At 49.4% G+C, this 10,331-nt stretch overlaps 1 long non-coding RNA gene across 1 annotated transcript; it reads right to left on the bottom strand.

Annotated features, from left to right (window-relative positions):
* Window positions 1-261: 261 nt before the first annotated feature.
* Window positions 262-3,927, bottom strand: LOC146765896 (uncharacterized). Its single transcript, XR_014949237.1, has 2 exons — window positions 1,797-3,927; window positions 262-942 (listed from the first exon to the last, which is right to left on the bottom strand). It is a non-coding gene; the product is annotated as an uncharacterized LOC146765896 (long non-coding RNA).
* Window positions 3,928-10,331: the final 6,404 nt, after the last annotated feature.

Below are 10,331 nucleotides of genomic sequence, written 5' to 3'. Positions count from 1 at the left end.
TAAAATCAATTGCTCTCCCTGCACCCTCTTGTACAGAGAGGAGCACAAAACATTAATGAACTTGAGCAAGTACCTAAGTGACAAGATGAAACAGCATAAATAATAACACTTAAAATGTGTTATCTATAACAATGAAGTGTCTCAAATAATAGAATTATGGATTCCAAAGAGGAAAGCGAGTTATTGAAATTCACACCATGGGAGCATCAGTTTGTGCTCATCAACAAAATCACCTATAAATTAATCTGATTTAATGCTGGATGTAGGTTGTATAAGACACCAACATCACTAATCAGCTTTATTTTATAAACATGTCCCATTTTACAATCTATTTGCCTGCATAACTTGACTAAGCAAGAATTTAAGATGTGGGTCAAAAATTTTTCCCCTTGCCTTATGATAATTTCACTTAGGCACTCATAAACAGTTCTTTTGGCAACTTATTAGTCCCATTATTTCAGAATTTTCTTCAATGAACCATTTTTTAGCTATCAAAACATTTAGTTCCAGCTGACTTCAATGATATAGACTTCAGACCAACTGAATTTATGAGTTTAACAAGATTACATAGTCAAATAGCCATTCCTTACCGAGTTCATATTTCTAAATAAACTGTCAAGGTAGAGCCCAGAACAAAGTCTATTAGAAGAGGACACGCAGAGTCCATTGACTTTAACTGTATTGATTATGGATAATTATTTGGTCTCTACTGTCTTCTCACATTTTTACAAATTTTCTCCGGGAAGGCTAAAACTTTCTTGTTTACTTCTGAAAAGAGAGAAGCACAAGGGCATCTCCCCTTTCATCTCCCCTTAACCAGCACGGCATCACGGAGTCACGCCGTGCCCTGCGGCGGCGCGGGAGCTGCGGCGATCGCGGAGTGAGAGCATTCATAGCTGGAGGTGGATTATTTGCAAAATCAAAGCCAAGCCGAGTGACATTCTGTCAGGATAAACAAACCGTTCAACCACGAGCCCATGAGTACTGACCAGAAAGAAAAGCAGCGTCCTGCACCCGCCGCGCCGGGCGCTGCCAGCCCCACGGAGCAAAGGCAGCGAGGCTGGCAGCGCTGCAGCCATGGCAGCCCGTGCCAGGCAGACCCAGGCTGGGGCTGGTCCTGCAGAGCCTCGGTGCCAGGGGACCCCAGGGCCATCCCCAGAGCCACCCACCCACCCACGCTGGCCATGGACTACCGTGGGCCCCACTCCTGCCAGGCCCCCTCAGCCCCCGACCGGGGACAGGAACACCCTGGCACCAAACCTGACCCCCTGCCACCAATTCCTCACCAGCGTCCCTCCCCAGGGGCCCCTGCCCCACATGGGCTCTGTCTGTGGGCACACGGACCAGGGCAGCCTGTGGTGCCCCGTGCCAGGGCTCCCCGCTGCCCAAGCCAGGACCAAGGGGCAAGGGCCAGGTCTGGACGCTGTGGGGAGGGAGGCAAGGGGCCCAAGGGCTGGCAGGGCTTCGCTCCAGCGGTGCAGGAGACCAGCCCCTGCCCCCTGCCAGGGTCTGTTTATCCTGCCAGGGTCTGCCTATCCCCACCAGGGTCTGCCCATCCCCACCAGGGTCTGCCCATCCCCACCAGGGCCTCCCCATCCCCACCAGGGTCTGCCCATCCCCACCAGGGTCTGTCCATCCCCACCAGGGTCTCCCCATCCCCACCAGGGTCTCCTCATCCCCACCAGGGTCTCCCCATCCCCACCAGGGTCTCCTCATCCCCACCAGGGTCTGCCCATCCCCACCAGGGTCTCCTCATCCCCACCAGGGTCTCCTCCTCTCGGCCGTGTCGCTCTCACCATTGGGGGTCACTGTTCCAACAAAAGCTGCGGCTCCGCTGCTTTCTCCGATTATTAAAAACAATATTTCTGCTACAGCTGTTTCCTGGTTTGGATGATATGTTAAGCTAGAATGAAAGGGTTTGTTGGGAATTTTTTTTCTCATTTACAGCAACTTCCTTAACTTCACGTTGAATTTCCTTTAAACTCGGATGAAATACAGTTTATCTGCCACCAAAACCTGAACCAAAATGATGTGAAAAAGCACCCACAAAAGGGTTTTTATGAGATCTCATTCTCCCTGCACAGGCAGCCCTGATCAGGGACTGTAGGCAAGGAAATAATTTCTTTTAAATGAGTGTCTGGTTCCCTTTATATTTTTTTCTTTCGCTTCAGATTGCAAGGGAAAAAACCCAAGGTGTCAATCAGCTTTAAAACAGTTGAGCTGATCTTATTTCTTCTCCGTACTGTATTCAAGCCAAACATTCCCTGAATAGAAAAAGCATAGAAAACTCATAATAGCTAAATTGGTGCTTTTAAACCCCAAATTTAACATGCTTCCTTGGGGACATTTTCCCAGCACAGAGGGAAACAAATATATGTGCTTTAGTGACTGCTATAGAGGTTAAAATCTGCACCTATTCTTTCTAACCCCCGTGAGAGGCAAGAGCGGGTTTTGGTGGGAGAGGAGGCAGCACAGGGAGAGGCGGGAAGAGAGAATTTCCCAGGAAGGCAGCGCCCGGCACAGCCAGGTGATTCATTTCACAGTGACACCATTTTTGTGAGAAACAGGGAAGATCTACAGCATTTTCCTTTTGAACTCAATAGATAGTGCAGAGGAAGCTGTTTCTCTTTTCCTTGTATTTAATTTTTGACTCCAGGTGTTTGCTGGCTGGTGACACAGCTCCAGGCAGGAGCCTGGGTGGGAGGTGGATGCTCGGCTGGGAGGTGTGAGGATGCAGGGCTGGCCCTGGGGTGGCCTCATGCTGCTCTGAGGAGCAGATTTCAATTTCAGTACTTTAGTCCTTGTTAACCCTGCCATTGGAAGACTCAGAGCTGGGCTGGAGCAAGCCCACGGGTTGTGGTCTCATTTGGTATTTTGGTTGTACCTGGGCTAGACTTCAGCAGCCACTGCTACCTCCTCCTCCACCACCACCTCTTCTTCCTCTTCTTCCTCTTCTTCCTCTTCTTCCTCTTTCTTCTCCTCCCCAGTGAGTGCTATCCCTTGTCCTGCACCTTCACCTGACTCGGGTCAGCAGTCTGGGAGAGGGGGAGCTGTTAAAAGTCCATCAGTCAAGGGGGCTTGGCTGAGTTCCTCCTGCAGCTGAGGAAGAGGCGGAGGGAGGAAGAACAGCAGCTCTGGTGGTGTTTTCCTTTGTCCCACCATCTGTCCCTTCATTAGCCTCCAAGACTTGTCCTCAACTCAGTCTGGGAAACTTCCTTCTCATTTCACCTGCTAATATCCCCCTCTCCTCTCCCCCAGGCAGGCAGTCTCTCCCATACAGTGAATTTTGTGCATTACTCCTTGCAGTCACTCCTGCACCCCACGTTCATTGCTGGATTTATTTGCTCTGCATGCTGTGCTGCTGCAGTGGCTGCTCTGGGGCTCCTGCCATGGGGGCTGCAGGGCTCCCACGGGCACACTGAGCCCAGCCCAGCCTTAGCCAGGAGCCTGAGCCCGGCCTGGCCCCTGGAAGATCTGCTTTGTGCCACCTTGGTGGGGAAACTGCTGCAGAACATTGTTTGGGGTTTTTTTAATTTTTAAAAATGCAGTAGAGGTCAGCATTCCTTGTTGTGGTGTCCTGGAGCTTGACAAAGTCTGACTTGTGAGAACCCACAGCACTCCTGCTTGTAGCAGTCAGTCAATCCATTCTGGGCTTGCTCCTGCTCACAGAGAAGGTAAATCTGGCAGGAGAAAGAGTTTAAAATCACTGTTAGCAGTTGTGCAGAACCTAAAAGTTAAAGTGAGTGGGAGAAGAAGTGGTGGCTGCCTGATATTGGTACTATAACATTTATTTGGGGCAATAAATTGTTTCCTCTCCCTCATCAGTGGTGTCACAGGATCTCTGCCGTGACCTGCCAACCAGTCTCTCCTCATTTGTGCCACTCCAGGCTGGGAAAGAGCTGCTGGAGCAGGAGGAGCAGGCAGAGCAGGGCTCTGGGAGCAGCTGGAGCACGGCTGGGGAAGGGCAGCCCCACCCAAACCCCAGCCTGGCTTCGCTTGCATCCTTTGGCTCCAAAGCGTGAAGGCTTTGAATTCACCCTGAGCACGCCTGAGCTGCTCTGTGCCTGTGCCTGCTCCAGGGTGAGCATTCCCAGCCTTTCCAGGCCAAAGCAGCACGGTGCCAGGCTGAGGAGGCTTTGTGCTCACAGAAACATCCCCAGATTAACTTCTGAGCTGTATTCAGACCTGTGCATCCTGTCTACAAGGGGGCTGTAGCTCGAGTGCTTCAAATTCGGCTCCTTCCTTTCTAGCTTTGTTTAGATTCCCTTTATCCTAACTTTAATTTGATTTAAAATATTATAAGAAGATGGGGAAGGGGGCTCCTTGAGCACCAGGCAGCTTAGAACTGAAACCAAGCACATGTCACTTATTTGCAGCAGGTTTAAACAGCTGTTCCTGGCACTGCAGCATGGATAAATGCTTAAATTCTTTACAAATATTAGTATAAATCTCCACAGTTTAAATTAGGACCTAAATCTTACAAAGCTGGAAGAGAAGACAGGGCCCTCTAGTCAAATGGACTCATTGTTCAGTTAATCCCAGAAGGTATCTGGCTACTGGTGTTTTCTTGGTGCATCTCAGTCTAAGATGAATTTAGCCAATTAATCATCAGTTACAAAAAATGATTTCTGTTCATATTTTTTTCCTAGATCAATAGATTTTATACAAGAATCTTTCTGCTCGTTAGTTGGAGGGTAGCTCCTTGAAACAAATTCTGCCTTGAAACAAATTCTGCCTGTGATTCTACCTTAAATTCATCAGTAGATATTAAATAGGTCATTGGTGTAATAAGGGCCAAATTTGCTTCTCATAGATCACAGTGGCCAGTGCTCCTAGGGTCTAATTATCCCATATTTGGTCAATAAGCCATTAACATACAGCCATGGATGTTAATAACCATTTCATGAAAAAGTCTTAGTAATTTATGAGATCAACATTGGTTAGGAAAATTAATAAATATTTCATTGGGTAAGATTTATCCGAGGACGTTCCGGTCCGAGGGAGGAAGCACTGGGCTGTGAAAAGGGGGCCCAAGCTCAAATAACAGAAGAAAGATGGGCTAAAGAAAGCCCAAAAGCCAAGCCCATGGTAGCTGGGTTTAACTTGGGCTAATAAAAATTTACTTCAAATCCTATAGCTAATAAATCCAAAGGGTGTATGAGGGAGTCCAGTAAAACCTGACTTAACATTATGTTAGTGCTATTAACAATATTTATATAGATGTCATTTCAGAGGAGGGTTAAAGCTGGTGAGTTATGGGCTGGGTGCAGGGAGTTGTGTCACGGAGCTGCGTGTCTGTGGGCATTCAGGTACCATCACCTGCCCCTTTTTGGGGGACAGAAGTTTGAAATTACATGGAAGACAAAGGTGGAAGGCTCAGAATTTCCACTCACTTCAGCCTTCTGTCTCCCAGAGTGCCTTGAAGCTTAATAAACTTCATGGGGGAATGTGATTTACCATGTTTGCCAATCTATTCTTCCCTTGATAGTAAATCTATTGTATTTGATTTGGTATACAGCAGTTATAAACATATGGCATTTTTTTCAGTTGTGGTCTTTAGCAGCAATCATGTTTTGCACACTTCTGCAGTCAGAACCCTTTCCGGTGGCTATAAACCTAGTGGGAGCCTGAATTTTACCTTGCAGTCACTTCCAAAATGTCAACTATTTTTAACTTCAGACTGCTCTTAAAAATCCAGTTGTAGCCTGTGAGGCCTGAAAGCCAGTTTGTGTCAGGAGCAGAGAGGGGTGGCCTGGCAGGACGGGCAGAGGCGCCACCAGGGCTGGACTGTGCTGGGAGCTCACCTCGTGCTGTGCCAGCCCCGTGGGACAGGGTGACACCAGTGTCAGGTCTTGATTCAGTACAGTGCTTACACGAGTACTGAAAACATAAAAACACCTCCATGCTTCTCATTATTTGCTTAATTGTGCCCATAATTACTTTTGCAGCTGAGGGGGTTGAAATCACTCCCTCATTTGGGTGGGATGTTCTTCTCACTAACGGGGATTTGCACACTCAAATGGTGTCGTGTGTTCTTACCAATATAATTAACTTCATTGTTTCTTTCCTGCAAAAAAATGGCTTTGGAGATTAAACCCTGGGCTGCAGCTGTAGAACTGTGAGGAGCATTCCCAAGGGTGTACTGGGACAGGAGCCCCCAGCTCTGGGCACAGCGTGGGCAGAGACACCGGGGCTGTGCCTGCTTTGGATGCACCAGGGTGTCCAGACGTGGTGGATCTGGGCTGGGGGCACCAGCAGAGCTGGGCTGTGGGCACAGTGGTGGCAGCACTTGTTTGAAAGAAATGAAATTAGATGCTTCCCTTGCCTCTGCTGAGAACTTCCTGCAAGGGGAACTCCTGGGGGGATCTGGTCCTCTGGAAGGCAGGTTTGCTCAGCTGGGGCACAATTCCCAGCTCCTGCCTGCTGCCTCCTCCCTGCGCCTGTCCTGGCTGGCGGAGCTGGCGCTGGGGGATGCTGCAAACACTTGTAGGCCATTGATGCAATTGTTAATCCATGGTGAATGATTGCGCTATTCCATCCTGCTGCCTCTCTCTGATTAGACTTGTAAATGAAAAGCCATAAAAGTCAAAAATGAGAAAATAGAGGACAGAATGAGAGAAGGCACTTATCCCCCCCGACGGGTGCCTGAGCACCGAGGCCGCCCCGAGCTGGGAGCTGGGTGCTGCCTGCATGGACGTGGCTCCGGGTGGCTGCTCGGGCACTCTCCTGTCCTGGGCAAGGCCTGGCAGGGGCACCCGCTGCTCTCTGGCCACCATCTCTGGGTGACAAGGCCCAGGAGGGGAGGGACAGCAGCCACTGCTGTTTGCACGAGGTGTCTGTGGGGTCCCTCTGATCAAATACAGTCTGGCTTCAGGTCTTTACTTGCTGATTAAGCTCCACCACCAGGTTTTTCCATCCACTCCTTGGCCTCTATGCCCCTCGTGACACGATGTCTATTGCCCTGCCAAGACTCTCTTCAATGCATTAGCTTAGCTGGGGGTAAACTCTGACATCAGGGAAAAAAACCCTGACAGTTAATGGAGCCCCGTAGGTCCCTGACCCCTGGGGATATGCACACAGTACCTGGCAAAAAGCACATTCTGATGTCTTGGGGAAAAGGTCAGAGGAGCAAGAGAAAATAGGCTGTTCATATTTTGTGGAATATTTATCAGGGCTGCAGGCTCTGGAGCTGCACAAGGGGGTCAGGGTCCCTGCCAGGGTGAGGGTCTCTGGCAGGGGCTCACCAGGGCTCCCGGGCACTGCAGCACAGAGGGCTGTGCAGAAATTGCCAGCAGTCAGAGGGCTGCACATCATTTGCATAATCTGCGAGATCTAATTGTGTCTTTGGGCTTTTAATAAAATGGGATTGGTTTTATTTCAGTGGCTGGCTCACAAGAAAGGATTCGGCACTCTCCAGGGCAGAAGGATGGCTGCTGCACCTCTGACCCAGCTGGGACCCAGCCCCTGCGGGCCTGGTCCTGGCACCGCGGCCCTGGCGCTGCGGAGGGGCAGCAGCTGCCCGGGCAGGACGTGCTGCAGGATCAGGCTGGCCTTGCCAGCCTCAAGACATCATGTATTTATCCTTTTAGGTTGCTTCATCCGAGATAAGTGGAGAGTAGAAAAAAGGGAGGAAAGTAGGTGAGTAAAAAGATTGAGAAATGGAAGAAGAAAGAAAGGTGTAAGCAACATGTTCTGGGGAAAGAAGGAGCAACCACCCTTCAGCTTCCATTTGCTGGAAGTTTTACTGAGGCTCCTCAAGAGCCCGAGTGCAGTTTGGATGCGAGGCACACCCGGGAGCCCCAGCAGCACCACAGGGACCCACGTCCACACCTGCTCACTTCCCACCTCAGCCCCTCTCAGACTCAGCTCTCCCTGCTGGGACAGCAACCTGGAAGTGCTGTACAAGCAGCTTGGCTGAAAAAAATCAATAATCTTTTCAATAAAGCATTTTATCCCTTATATATATTGTCTCTCATAAAGATTTTACACAGACAAAAAGTTCAGAAGTTGGTGTAAAAAATGTTGGGAAAAAGGTGAAGATACGTAAGTAAATTACAAACTTGAGGCTGTTTGCAGTACCTTGGGAAAGTGGGAGTTATATTGATGAGTTTTTATTGATTTACCATCATTCCCAGTGTGGACATTTTCTGGTCTATTATACCACAGTCGCAGCATATTCCCATCGCAGCACTAAAGAGGAAATATGGGCAGCCTGACCTTGGCAATATGGAGATAATGAAATACCCTTAATGATCCTTCCAAAAGATTTTACAAGCCAACTTCAGATTCTATCTGCTCTGTGCTATGCTAATTTTTAGGATGCCTTGGAAGGAATACCAGGGGCTTAGAGCTGGAATCCTAGCCGAGGGCGTTGGGAGGGAGATGTGAGAGGAGCCGTGACCCCAGTACCCAACCAAGGGAAGTGCCTGGTGCCTCCGGAGCCCCGGGTCCCTGTCCCGTGTGCAGGACGGGCTGTGCCCAGCTGTGCCCAGCTGTGGTGCGGGCTGGCACCTCGGGCACCGGGGACCACCTGTGCCACCCGGCCCTGCCACGTCCCTGTGGCCCCGAGCCACGAGCTCAGCGCCTGCAGGAGCTGCGGCACTTCAGGGTGACTTTGGGGACAGCTCAAGGAGATTTACCACACCTACACCTGCCTGGAATTGTACCTAGCAGGGACATAAATAGTAGGTTTCAGTGCTCTGCTTTCCTCCTCTCCCCTCCCCGGCCCAGCTGGCAACACAATTACCAGCCCCAAAGTATTATTTTCTTAATAAAAATGTTATGTGTACAGCAAAGCCACAAATGAGTCCCAAGCCCATGCAGATCTCAATCACTCCCTTCTTTATTCCCCAGTGAGATTGCTAATGACCTTCACGCAAACCTTCACCAAATCTTTTTGAAAGGCAAATATTAATTTCCTAGCATGAAAAAAGGAAATAAAAAAGCCTATTTTTCATGGGAACCACTCAGAAAGAAAGATATATTTTCCTTCAAAATGCTGGGAGGATTTTTACATTTTGTCACTTGCTTTGCATAGACTTGGTACCACCATTTGTTCACCTCTGAATGTAATCTCTCCCCATAAAGCTTCGCTCTAAATTCCTCCACTCCCTGTTGGGCTCTGATAGCTCCTGAGCTCTGCCAGAGCGGTGCCAGGGCTCTGCTTCTGCAGCATGTTCCCCAGTCCGTGGGAGGAGATGGGAACAATGTTTTAAATTTTAACAACTGAACCATTCATTTTTAAAAAGGATGCACCAAAGCCATGTAACATTTTACAGCAAAATCTGCAGAAGTCATTTATAATACAAGAATCCTCTGCAAGAAGCTGCATTGTGCTGTGCCACAGCATCCCTGGCACGTTTCCTGTGCCAGCAAGCACTGAAGATTCCATGTGAGGGGAAACACAGCCGGGAGCAGAGCCAGCCCAGGAGGTGGATCCTCTGCACACCCACACGGTGAGGTGGGAGCACAGAAGGAGCTGATCCAAAATGAGACACGAGCCCTCAGTGCTGGGCAGGTCCTGCGGACACTGGCGCTGGTGTTTCAGAATGTGTGAGGTGCCAGGCCAGGTTCAGTGAGCTCAGGAGGGTTTGGAGCTCCACGTCCTGCCAGCCAAGGCTTTGGGCTGAGCCCCAGCTGCAGCTGCCACACCGTGTGCCGTGGAGCACAAAGCCATCCCAGAGCACAAAGGGATGGAAGAGCACCCAAAGCAGGCAGTGCCAAACAGCCTCTGCTCAATTGCACAGCCGGAGCAGCGGCACAGAGGCGGCTTCTTCCCTTGGCTTGCACCTTACCTTCTTCTTCAGGGATATTTCCTAGCACCAACTCCATTAATCAGTTAAAGGAGTGGTTGGAAGGGCATTTTCTGGAGGTCATTTGCTGGGGCTTTATTCCATAGGTCTTGTAAACTTTTCTCAGACTGGCCTGTGTAAAATGAGTGAGAAAATTCTGTAAGAACCAGTATGAGCCAAGCCCCTGTGCACCCCGTGTTCCCTGGGGTGCCTGGACAGCAGGGACAGGGGACTTGGGGTGCACAGCCAGGACCCAGCCACCCCCTCCTGTGCCTCAGTGGGTCCTCAGCCCGTCCCCACACAAAGCCAGCAACAGTTTGTCTGCACATATTTGGGGGAAAACCAGTAAATGTAACAATAGCACTAAATCAGGCACAGAACTTCAAGTACAATTCACAGCAAGAAGTTGTTAATACCTTTATTATGGGATAAAATGTATTCATGATATTAAAGACATCACATTTCTGCCCTGGTGTCACATTTTAGATGTAGCGTAGATAAATGATATATCACTGTAAGAGATCTACAAAAACCATTAGT

The sequence above is a fragment of the Lonchura striata genome, chromosome 17 (assembly GCF_050655825.1).
Source record: "Lonchura striata isolate lonStrDom1 chromosome 17, ASM5065582v1, whole genome shotgun sequence".
Taxonomy (NCBI): domain Eukaryota; kingdom Metazoa; phylum Chordata; class Aves; order Passeriformes; family Estrildidae; genus Lonchura; species Lonchura striata.
Note: the sequence above shows the minus strand (reverse complement) of the source record. Positions and strands in the feature narration are given on the sequence as shown.